Below are 12,461 nucleotides of genomic sequence, written 5' to 3'. Positions count from 1 at the left end.
GATCCAGACCGCGGGCCTTAGTTTGCCGACCCATAGTATAAGCTTTCGTGTGCATGCAAAGGTAGATAAATTTTATTGTCATTGTCCGTATATACACAGTATAATATTTCTGTGGTCCTTAATAATCAGTTCATTCCTTTTTTTCTCTTTTTTGGCAGAACCACAGATTTTGGTCTGTGGATTTGTGTTTTCCCCTCTGGGTTTCCTTTTTAAAGGAAATTAAAAGCCACCTTTTGGAATAAGTCTTCTCTGTCCTTTCCAGTTACTGTATTTATTTTTCTCGATTTCAACAATAAATTTTCTATGGATTTTCTTGAGTCAAAATGAGAATACCCCTAAAAAAATTTTTTAGAAAAAGAGCACTGCTTATATTATTTTAGAAATGTTTTTTCTTCAGTCCAAAACCCTCTCCCCCTTCCTCCTCTCCTTCTCCTTTCCCCAATCTCCCTCCCCATCTCTCCATCTCCCTTTCCTCCCCCTCCCAATATTTCTCCCTCCCCCAATACATTGGTAGAATTCTTTTTACCTTCTGGCAGAATCAATTCAGTGCCAGGTTCTGCAGTGTAGGAATACAGTAAGTATCTGCTGCTGACCAAGCCCACAAGAAGCAAAACAGAAAGAGTTTTCAAAGCGACTGGTTCCTGCTATTTATATTCTCCTCCTCCTCCCCTCCCCCGCCTCCTCGTCCTTGCCCGCGAAGTCCTAGTCAACAGTTTCTGACTCCAGCCCCACCCAGCCTTTAATCTCACCCCCCAGCCTGAATCTAGAGATGGTTTCAATTGCCCAAGGTCTTCTGCCTTGCTTCAGATAACAGTGCAACCCTCTCAGGGGCTGAAGGCATTCTTGGGCACAAAGTGTAAAAGAATTTCTAGCATGATTTAAAATCAATCCCACAAACAAAGGGCAGGACCTCCCAGTGGGGAATGCGGTCACCCTCAATGTGCAGAAGGAGACACAGCTGCTGAAGTCCTGGTGCCAGTTGGCAACTTGGCTATTGCTGAGTTTGAGACTAACAAGTGACAAGCTTACTTTAGAGAAAATGCTATGGAAAGGAAGGTATTACAGCAAAAGAAAATGCTTGGAGAAAGTTGAAAAGAGCATTGGCTTCTATAATTTTATGGAGCCTCTTCAGGGAGGAATGCAAAAGACAATGAGATTTTAAAAGTAATGAAAGATCTTAATGTTTTAGAGGCAGCCAGTGCAAGGTTTCACAAAAGATGGCAAGCGTTTAGGTGCCCAAAATCTGCTCCATGTAAAATGGTTAAGTAGCACCATGCAGTAAGAATTCACTATTTTTTTGAAAGTGACAAACCTAACCTACTCATGCACTGGAGAGTCCCTGTTTCTGCCTCCCCAAACCTGGGAATCATAAGATTCACACACCACTTTATTGTAAAACCCTCAGAGCAGTATACAAAAAGATAAAGCAATAAAATCAGAAAAAACACAACCCTAATTTAAAACATACAAAAGTAAAAATATTAAAGCAGATTATAATTATGTACCTCAACTTACCAAGCAACCATGTTTCTTTTGTTGTTGTTTAGTCGTTTAGTTGTTTCTGACTCTTCGTGACCCCATGGACCAGAGCCCGCCAGGCACTCCTGTCTTCCACTGCCTCCCGCAGTTTGGTCAAACTCATGCTGGTAGCTTCGAGAACACTGTCCAACCATCTCATCCTCTGTCGTCCCCTTCTCCTTGTGCCCTCCATCTTTCCCAACATCAGGGTCTTTTCCAGGGAGTCTTCTCTTCTCACGAGGTGGCCAAAGTATTGGAGCCTCATCTTCAGGATCTGTCCTTCCAGTGAGCACTCAGGGCTGATTTCCTTCAGAATGGATCAGTTTGATCTTCTTGCAGTCCATGGGACTCTCAAGAGTCTCCTCCAGCACCATAATTCAAAAGCATCAATTCTTCGGCGAACAGCCTTCTTTATGGTCCAGCTGTCACTAATGTTTTTAGGTGGTGCCAAATTTCCTTATACAGACCTATTGTCAGCAGCTGCTACTAAATTTCCTGGATTTCTGGAAATGGGACTGATTTCCTGCAATTGTTACTGCAGTAGTTGGTTTGAAGCCAACAGGGGGGTGGGGTGGGGTTTCCTTCCTTGTCTCTCCTTTTCCCTGAATTCCCCTCTGGTTCAGCATGAGGACTGTTTATTAAACTGAGCTTCATAAGACTATAAGAACGTCAGAAGAGCCTGGCTGGATCAGGCCAAGGGCATATGGAGTCCAGCACCCTGTTCTCACAGGGGCCACCCAGATGCCTGTGGGAAATTCACAAGAGCTCTCTGTCCATCTGCAGTTTCCAGTGACTCAGAAGGAGGCAAAGCACAGACCTCATGGCTAGGAGCTCTCCATAGCCCTCTCCCCCACGAACCTTTCTCACCCTCTTTTGAAGACATCCACGTGGGGGATCATCACTGCCTCCTGGGCGAAAGAGCGCCATACTTTAACCATGCGCTGGATGAAGACGAACTTTGCGTCCTTCTGAATTTTCCAATATTCAGCTTCCATGGATGTTTCCGTAGAGTTCTGGTGTTATGAGAGAGGGAGAAAAACTTCTTTCCCTCCACTTTCTATGAGGCTCATTCTATCTTGCATAATTATTCTTTTTACCTCCTTTTGGCATCAATCCAGCAGCCAGTTTCTGCAGTTTCTGATGTTGTCAAAGCCTTCAAGAAGCAGAACAGGATTTTATAATAATAAAATATAAAAAATAATGCTTTTTATAATAATTTTTATTAGTTTTCAATTACAATCCAACAATAGCCTCATTATAACAATACTATATATAATACAATTATTAACACTAATCGTTCAGATGTGAAATTGTATTTTTTAGATAAAGTGGGCCCCCGCATGCTAGATTTTATGGTTTGATGATTTTCTTTATTTCTGCATTCCAAAATCTCCTTACTGTAGTTTCAATTACATTCTGGTCATATTAATAATCCCTTATAATGTGATTTTGAATCATGTGAAATCAGCAGGACTCCAACATTTCAAGAGGGCAAATTGGGATACCCCACACCATCTCACCAGACCATTGCTCATGCCCACCAACACCCACCCCTCTCTTCCCTGCCCACTTCCTTGCTCCCTCCACCTTCAAACCTTTGCTGTCCTCCTCCTCTGTGGCTGAAACCTCCTCCTCCATGGCCATGGCCTCCTCCCCATCCCTGGCCAGCATGGCCTCCCAGAGGCGCTTTGGCACGACCCTTTGATGATCGCCAGAGCACTCCCAGAAGGTGGTCTGGTGCTCATCCACAGGGTCAGACGCAGCCTTGCTGACTCATGCCAAGGTGCTAGTCTTCATGGGATATTCCGGGATCAAAACAGAAGCTGGGATTGGCTTCTGTGATCCACAATATCCAGCTTAAAATGTGTCAGTTGTGGGGTAAAAGGTAAAAGGTAAAGGACTCCTGGACGGTTAAGTCCAGTCAAAGGCGACTATGGGGTTGCGGTGCTCATCTCGCTTTCAGGCCAAGGGAGCCGGCGTTTGTCCATAGACAGCTTTCTGGGTCATGTGGCCAGCAGGACTAAACCACTTCTGGTGCAGTGGGACACCGTGACGGAAACCAGAGTGCACAGAAATGCCATTTACCTTCCCGTCGCAGAGGTACCTATTTATCTACCCATGCTGGTGTGCTTTCAAACTGCTAGGTTGGCAGGAGCTGGGATGGAGCGACAGGAGCTCACTCCATCGCAGGGATTTGAACTGCTGACCTTCTGATCAGCAAGTCCAAGAAGCTCAGTGGTTTAGACCAGGCACATCCAACTCCCAAGGGACTGCGATCTACTCAAAGTATAAAAAGACTGGTTGTGATCTACCCATTGTCATTGCCAGTAGTTAAGTTGTTATGATTTGGGGGGGGGGGGGAGCCAAAGTTGTTGAGCATCTTTTGGAAAGGATTCGTCAGGTTGGTTTTAGGAGGAGGAGTGTGTTAAATCAGTCGCTCAACAGTCAGCTTACCTCCTGCCTTCCCAAACTCTGCCACCCAGGCAAGGAAATCAACCTCTCAAAGCGGGGGTGGGGCACGTAGCAATCACTTAAGAGCAAGAGGGAGATCACTTACAAAACTACAGCCTGGGACACCCCCATGATCCACTGGTAGATTGCGATCGACCTCTTGGACATCCTTAGTTGAGACCACAGAGCCATCCGCTCCCCTAGTTGTGGAGTATGCTTGACTAGCCCTCAGGGCTCTCCATAGGCCATCTCCCCTTCTCCAACCCACACCACTGTTGCTCCACACCTTCCTCAACTCTGGCTGAAATGTTGGAGTGCAGCTGTCAGTCAGTGCGGAAAATACTGAGGTAGACGGATCAATTTGCCTGGCTCTGTAAAAGTCAGCTTCCTGTTTCCCTGTGTATTGCAATCAGGAGGACAGAAAAGCAGCTGCCTTTGGGACTCCCTTGCAAACTTCCCAAGAGGCACCAGGCAGCCACTGACAAATGGTGCCCTTTGTAAGCCACCTCACGCTGCTCCTTTCAACTTCCATTTTTGAAAGTTTCAAGGGACTGTGGGGTCTGCTTCAGAGAACAGCCGTGGGGAGGAGAGGTGGCTTCCATGGGATACGAGATGGTGAATGCAAGACCTTTTCTTAAAACAGACAGAGGCAAGGAAGACACCATTTTGATTTGCTTATGCAGTGCTTGCTATGGCTAGTATGTGCCATAGGCAAGAGCGAAAGAGAGAGAAGGGGGGGGAGGGAAGTCGGGGCTTTTTTTACTCTATGAAAAAAAGAGAGAGAAGTGCTTTTGCCCTGCCTACTTTTTATACAGGAAGTGGTTATGCAGATGTTTCCTATGTAATCAATATGAAGAGCCTTGTGGTTAGCTAGAGTGGTTAGAATGACATGAAAAGAGTGGTGTTTATCTGCATGGGTAAAACTCTGTGGAGGCACAAGACAGGGTGCAACCCTCAATAACCCTTTTGTTTTGTTTTTCTTGTCTTGTTTGTCAGCTGTCATGATGCACCTTGAAATAAAATCTGAATCTATTTAAAATCTGAATCTATTTGAAAGCAGTGCTTTCTCATCATTGCTGGGACTGAGTGACTCCGTTGTGCTCGAACCTCTTGAACCTCATGCTCTCCCCTCCTTGAGTGGTTCTTACCTCTCATCAGTTGATGGGCAAGATGGGAGCCTGCCTTGCCCCAGGAAGGCAATAATCAGGACTCCACTTTAAGCTAGGGTTACCAGACATCCCCGTTTCCCGGGGATTTGGAACATGTCCCGGGGAAAATTCCATCCCCAGAATGTCCCCGGATTTCATCTAACGTCCCCGGGAAATGCAGCAGCAGCAGTCTCAGCAGCCTGGAGCAGTTGGCTCTGGCTGGCTTCAGGAGCTGCTCAGAGGTCCCCATATGATGGTGGTGCAGGAAGATGCAGCTTCCGGGCTGCCTCCACCTTCCCTGACGCCAGCAACTGAGCTGTGAAGGGAGGTTTCATGCTGACTATCAGAGCAGCCTCCCAACTCCTATTAGCGTGCAAGCAGGAGTGGCGAGGATCTCTCAGCTGTGAAGGGAGGCGTCACGCTGCCTATCAGAGTTTGCGTGTAAGCAGGAGAGGGCAGGGACCTCTCAGTTAGGCAACGGGAAGCCTCCCTTCCCAGCTGAGCGATCCGTGCCCCCTCCTGCTTGCACGCAAGTAGGAATGGGATTGGGGCTACTCCGACTCTTGTAGCAAGGATTCCATCGTTAATTAGAAGGCTTCTTGAGGACATAATAAGTGCAGGGAGCTTTTTGGTTTTAAAGGAGAGCAGCACTCTCTGCCTCTGAGGTCTGCTGCTAATATGATCTGTATGCTTCAGGTCAATAGAGCTAGGGATTACCCTCAGAAGCTCCGCTAAGTGTCTCCTTATATCACTCTTATAATGCCAGTTTATCACCTTGCCTCTAAAGGGGCAAACCGTTAGGCAGATTTTGGTAGCTTGCAGCAGCAGTTTGTTGGGAGATGCAAAGTGTTGTTCCTTCTTATTTTGCTCACTTTGCTCACTTTTCTGATTGCCAGCAGCTTGAGGAATTATACAGGAGGTATGAGGTAAAACGGGTGCTCTGGGCATTTGTAAGGGCTTCATCTCAGGTGGTACATCAGGGGAACTGTCTTTACCTGGTAGGGATACAAGCGAGATAATCTTCTCCAAGGATCCTCGGATGTCTTTTATGTATTTAAAGATATAGTCCACTGTTTTAGCAACTAGGTCTAGAGTAGTCGAATGTTCAAATAGTATCTCATCAATGCAGCTTTCACGGGCTCTAGTGCAGTCATTCAAGTGGATGCCAGTATTATTATTGCTCGAAGGTTTAGTAGGCAGGTTATCAAAAGGTTCTTTCACAATGGTTTCCTCGTCATTCATCTCTGCTAGCAGTGTGAAAGAGTTAGAAACCGGAATATTGAAAATATCCTTTGTACTTTCAGATTCACTAATTTTTGTTTGTTTAGCAAGAGGCAGGCATCTCAGTTCCTCTGTGTCGTCTAAATCCCCGGAATCTCTGGTACGTTTCCCAATTCCTCTCCCACAAGCAGAGCTGTATAATTGCTTAGTCATTTCTCTCTTCATGCAGCCACCCCAGTTTCAAGGTCAATGGTTGACTCCCCGATAAAAGGAGACGTCCTCCTACTTACTAATTTAAAACTAAACTAAAAAAAACTAAAAACTAAAGTTAAAAGCTAAAAGATAATAGGTTTCTATATTCATTAAAACAATCTAAAGATAAATCAGGGAGCTCACACTCACGCTAACTAAGTGCCGTTCGCCATCTTTTCCCCCCCACTCTCCTTACTAATTAATAAACATCACGCTCTTTTGTCTCACCATGACTTACCTCTCCCTTTCGCTATTTCTGATTGTGGGTGAGGGTGACCAAAAGAGGAAACCACCAACTCTTAGGAGAGTTTCAAAGTCAAGAGATATAACAGACTCATCTAGAAACCTTTTTATTTCCACAGCTCACATATGAAGACAACCAAACATGTCAAAGAAGCAGAGAAGCATAAGCATAAACAACATGTGAAAACCCAAGCCTAGTGTAAGAGTCCAGAGGTTTTTTTTACAGACTAACCCAAAGACAGAATGACAAAGGTCTCCACTGCCCTTATTCTTTGAGGCAGCTCCTCTTTTTAACCCTTGTCCCTCACTTTCTTTTTTTAACTGTCCCTGTTTTACATTTGTGATTTTTAAATGAGATCATTTAAAAGCATTACTGCATTAGCTTAGAGGATGTCTCACCAGGAAATATGGCTAACTTGTTAGTTCTTGCATAACTTCTTGGTGATTCGTCCTCTAAGCTAACAATGGTTTTTAAAGTTGTCATCAAAAAAACCCTGAAATGGTTCCCCTTGATCACATACACAGCCCAACAAGACAACAACAAGAATCTACTGACAACATACTGGTTAACCTGATCCAAACACCCACACACACACACACCCTGTTACACACAAAAACAAATTCACTACAGCCAATCAAAGACAACCAACTACACCCCTAGACCACCCCCAGCCTCTCTCACCACCAAGGAAATACCACAAGGGAATAGTAAGAGTGATATTGACACAAAACCCCACACATACTCTAAGTAGAAGAATGGAAGCACTGCCATCCCACCCCACACACCATTCCCCTCCCCCTCTTTCCCCCTCTTTCCTTCCTAACCTAACACTGTATGCAACACTAACGTCTCACAACAAATGAAACTGATCTGTAGAAAAAGCAACTTGAAAAAAGAGACAACGCACGTATTTTTGTAAACGAAGAAATCTTTCATAAAAATATATTAAAAGGCTTTTAAAAAAAGATGTCATCAGAAATGCATCACAGATCATGCATTTAAAGGGGAATTAGACAAATTCGTAGGCGATATAGCTGCAGTGCTTAAAACATGCTTCAATATTTGTTTACATTTCATCAAGCCACTTTGGTGGCTATTACTCCTGTGGGAGAGAATTTCACAATTTAACCAGGCACCATGGGATTTCTTTGGCTTTTCATTGGTTGGCCCCAGTTTCTAGTATTATGAGGAGGGTGGAAAATCTTTCCACTTTCTTCACTCTTTGCCTAATCTTATACTTTCCCTCCCAAATTTAAAATTCCCAATGTTGTAACATTTCCTCATCGGGCAGTTGCTCCATTCTCTTAAACATCTTGGAAAAAGGACTACAGATCACGTGTGATCTATGACAAAGGAGCTGAGCAGCAAGAAGATTGTTATGTCTCTGCACACACAGAAGGAAGGAGAAGAAGTTTTATTTTATGTTAGTTAATCTTAATTAAAGATTTAGCAGGGATTGACAATCTGATAAGTAACCTCCCTTGTTGAAATTGGAAATGTTAACTTAATATACATGCAGGAATCAATCGATGGATAGTTGTCTGAAAAGGAATTAAGTTAAAAAGAAAATATATTGTAATGTAATGTAATAACATCTGTTATATTTGAAGATAAACTAGAAAGAATTGGGGAATATGATGCAACACTAAGGAGAACCATTGACACATCCAGGAAGGTGTGCAAGAAGTCAGATTTGGGGGGGAAAGACATCTGAAGGCAGCCCTGTTTAGGGAAGTTTTAAATAACTGATGTTTTAATATATTTATAATTTCTTGTTGGAAGCCACCCAGAGTGGCTAGGGAATGAATAAATAAATAGACCAATTTGTAAAAACTTGAAAATCAATGCAATATTTTTTGGGCCAAAAAAACCCAAAACATTTTGGCTCTTGTTTGAATTTTTTCAAGATGTATAACATCACCTTTTAGAGAAGGCACCCAGAACTGTACATATTATTCCAAGTGCACTTGCAGCACAGATTTGTACAACTCATTATATAGACCAGGGGTAGTCAACCTTTTTATACCTACCACCCACTAATACCGTATTTTTCGCTCTATAACACGCAGTTTTTTCCTCCTAGAAAGTAAGGGGAAATGTCTGTGCGTGTTATGGAGCGAATGCCTACGGATGGCAGGGGAATCCGCTGCAGTTGTAAGCAGTCCGTGGCTCTCTTTGAAACTGCAAAGCGGGTGTAAGCGGAGCGGAGCCGGGGAGGAGGGAAAAAAGCAGAGCGGCGCTGGCTGTTTTAAAACAACCCGTGCTCTCTGTCCCTCTCTCCTCACTGAGCTGCTATCTAGCAGCAAAACGTTTCAGCCAGCCTAGCCGAGGAGGGAAAAAAGCAGAGCGGCGCTGGCTGTTTTAAAACAACCCCGTGCTCTCTGTCCCTCTCTCCTCACTGAGCTGCTATCTAGCAGCAAAACGTTTCAGCCAGCCTAGCCGAGGAGGGAAAAAAGCAGAGCGGCGCTGGCTGTTTTAAAACAACCCCGTGCTCTCTGTCCCTCTCTCCTCACTGAGCTGCTATCTAGCAGCAAAACGTTTCAGCCAGCCTAGCCGAAGAGGGAAAAAAGCAGAGCGGCGCTGGCTGTTTTAAAACAACCCGTGCTCTCTGTCCCTCTCTCCTCACTGAGCTGCTACCTAGCAGCAAAACGTTTCAGCCAGCCTAGCCGAAGAGGGAAAAAAGCAGAGCGGCGCTGGCTGTTTTAAAACAACCCCGTGCTCTCTGTCCCTCTCTCCTCACTGAGCTGCTATCTAGCAGCAAAACGTTTCAGCCAGCCTAGCCGAAGAGGGGAAAAAGCAGAGCGGCGCTGGCTGTTTTAAAACAACCCCGTGCTCTCTGTCCCTGCCTGCAGTTTTTTGCTGTCCGATTTTGGATCAGCCACTGTAGGGGCTGTGTGTGTGTGAGTGTGTGCTTGAGCTATCGTTCTCCTCCTCCTGCTTCCTGTTCTCTCTCACAGCGCCCCAGCGCTCTCCTGCGACTTTAGGATTGATACTGTGTGTGTGTGTGTGTGTGTGTGTGTGTGTGTGTGTGTGTGATCGTTCTCCTTCTCTTGCTTCCCACTCCCAGCCCCTACGCTCTCCTGCGACTATAGGATTGATACTGTGTGTGTGTGAGAGAGAGAGAGAGAGGGGGGGGGATCGTTCTCCTTCTCTTGCTTCCCACTCCCAGCGCCCCTGCCTCTCCTGTGACTTTAGGATTGATACTCCGTGTGTCTGTGTGTGAGAGAGGGATTGTTCTCCTCCTCCTGCTTCCTGTTCACTCCCCCAGCGCCCCTGCGACTTTAGGGCGACTTTAGCATGGATCCACATGGATCCTCAGGATTTTTGCATTGGGCTACCCCAAACTCACCGTCAGATCACATGTCTGTGGCCACAGCATGAACCACAAAAATCATACATCCACTGTTTTGTTTAGAATATTTTTTTCTTGTTTTCCTCCTTTAAAAACTACATGCGTGTTATGGTCTGGTGCGTGTTATAGAGCGAAAAATACGGTACATCTTTCTTGAGGGTAAAATTTCCTTACCACCCACTGGTGCTCGATGGAAGGAGGATTCAGCTACCGCCCACCTAGAATCCTGAAACGCCCACTAGTGGGCGGTAGGGACCAGGTTGACAACCCCTGATATAGACGGTTTTATGTCCAGTCCTTTTCCTAATGATCCCTAGCATGGAATTCACTTTTCTCACAGCTTCTTTTATATATATATACATTTTCCTTCATAAACAATAGTAAACAACAAATACACAACAAATACTAACCTAAATTACACAACATAATCTTGCCTAATTTTCCATTACAATCTTTCAAAAAAAAATAGTCCAACATCTTATTAATATCTCTATTATATACGCATGTTGACCTCCCTCCCTCCCAATTTCGGGCTTCTTAATAAGTCTTCCTTTTCTGCAGTTTCATAGTTATAACTGAACACATCGTAAGATTTATGTAATACCCGCTGTGGTTTTTAAATTTCTGAAATTTTCTTCAATGTATGTTATGAATTTACTCCAATCACTAATAAACTTTGTACCTTTATGGAATCTATTTTTTTGGGTCATTTTTACTAGTTCAACATATTCAAATAGTTTTATTTGCCAATCTTTAATAGTTGGGATATCTGGGTTCTTCCATTTTTGTGCTATTAAAATCCTGGCTGCAACTGTCGCATATTGGAATAGTGTCTGATCTTCTTTTTTAATTTCATCCCCAATTATTCCCAAAAGGAGGGCTTCCGGTTTTTTAGAGAAAGTGTATTTAAATATTTTTTTTTATTCATTATATACACGTTCCCAATTTTTTTATATTTTTTTCACAGGTCCACCACATGTGGTCGAAGCTCCCTTCTTTTCTCACTTTTCTCACAGCTTCAGCACACTGGGCCGACATCTTCATCAAGCTCTCCACCACGAACCCACGGTCTAGTTCATAGCGAGTCACCACCAGTTCAGACCCTATTAGCATATTTGGGAAATCAGGATCTTCGGCTTTAGCCTACACTGCATGAGCATTAACATGGAAAATGCAGTTCGCCCAGTTTTGGATCTCCATAGAATCCCTATTTCTTCTAACCACCCTACCAATTTTGATGACATGAGAGTACCCCTGAGTAGCAGACTTTGTGACTGTCATTCTGGTGGTAGTCTTGGGTGAGCATTATTATTCTATTCTATTCTGTTCTAAGAGTGCTTGCTGTCTGTCTGCCTCGGCCAGCTGTCTACTGTTCTGTTGCCATGCTGCAGTTTGCATGGCCACCTGCTGGTGGCCATACGAATTGCAGCCTGACAACATTCTTACTACTACTGATGCTGCTGCACACATCTGTCTTCCTATATACATAAAAATGTAAGGCCGTCATCATGCAATGCAGGATTTGTAAAGCTTTGCCGTGATCCTGGATTTGCATGAAGTCAGGGTGGGGGAGGGGAGCAAAAGAGAAGGTGGGTTGCACAACACTAGCGGTTTTAAATAAGAGGTTCAAGTACTGCTGGGATGTGGGGAAACTGAGTGGGGAAAGTGGCAATTGTAAACAATGGCAGAGGTTTCAGCAGAATGAGCAGGGGAGTGACACTTGGAGGGGGTTTAAAACAATGTATGAGCATTTAGAAAAGAACGTAGGAAAGTGCCTGTCAGTTTCCTACCTGAAACAAAATAATCATTTTCAACGCTTTTTAAAATGGGGTACTCAGGGGCATGCAATACCAGCACCTCTTTTTATTTTGGTTTAAAAGTGTGACACTTACTGTAACAACTTCATGGTGAGAACCAGCACCTATTTTTCTAGGGGGGGGGGGAGCACTGGTCCTTTTCAACCAGGATGGCATAGACGCATAGCCTAATTTAGGTATCGGTGTTTAGGGTGGTTATCTTATTCCTCAGTGTGCAAAAAAATCACTATAACAGGTGACTCTGTTCCAAAAGACACAGTACTCCTATCAAAGAACTCTTGATGAATGTAATATCCACCAAGCCAAGTTTTTCTCATCACTTTGCCACTGTAATGAGGATTCACATCCATAAGATGCTGAGACCACAAAGAGAGATGAACAAGAAGAGGAAACATTGCTCGTCTCCTGTACGGTGGTGCTGTCATTATCATGTGAAGGCTATTTTATGTTGTTTATAA

General features: G+C 44.2%; 1 long non-coding RNA gene across 1 annotated transcript; it reads left to right on the top strand.

Annotated features, from left to right (window-relative positions):
• The first annotated feature begins 2,878 nt into the window (after positions 1-2,878).
• On the top strand, positions 2,879-5,014 carry LOC310702224. Its single transcript, XR_014523375.1, has 2 exons — positions 2,879-4,359; positions 4,472-5,014. It is a non-coding gene; the product is annotated as an uncharacterized lncRNA (long non-coding RNA).
• Positions 5,015-12,461: the final 7,447 nt, after the last annotated feature.

The sequence above is a fragment of the Podarcis liolepis genome, assembly GCF_965112155.1.
Source record: "Podarcis liolepis genome assembly, chromosome: 2".
Taxonomy (NCBI): Eukaryota; Metazoa; Chordata; class Lepidosauria; order Squamata; family Lacertidae; genus Podarcis; species Podarcis liolepis.
This window is presented reverse-complemented; position numbering and strand designations above follow the sequence as displayed.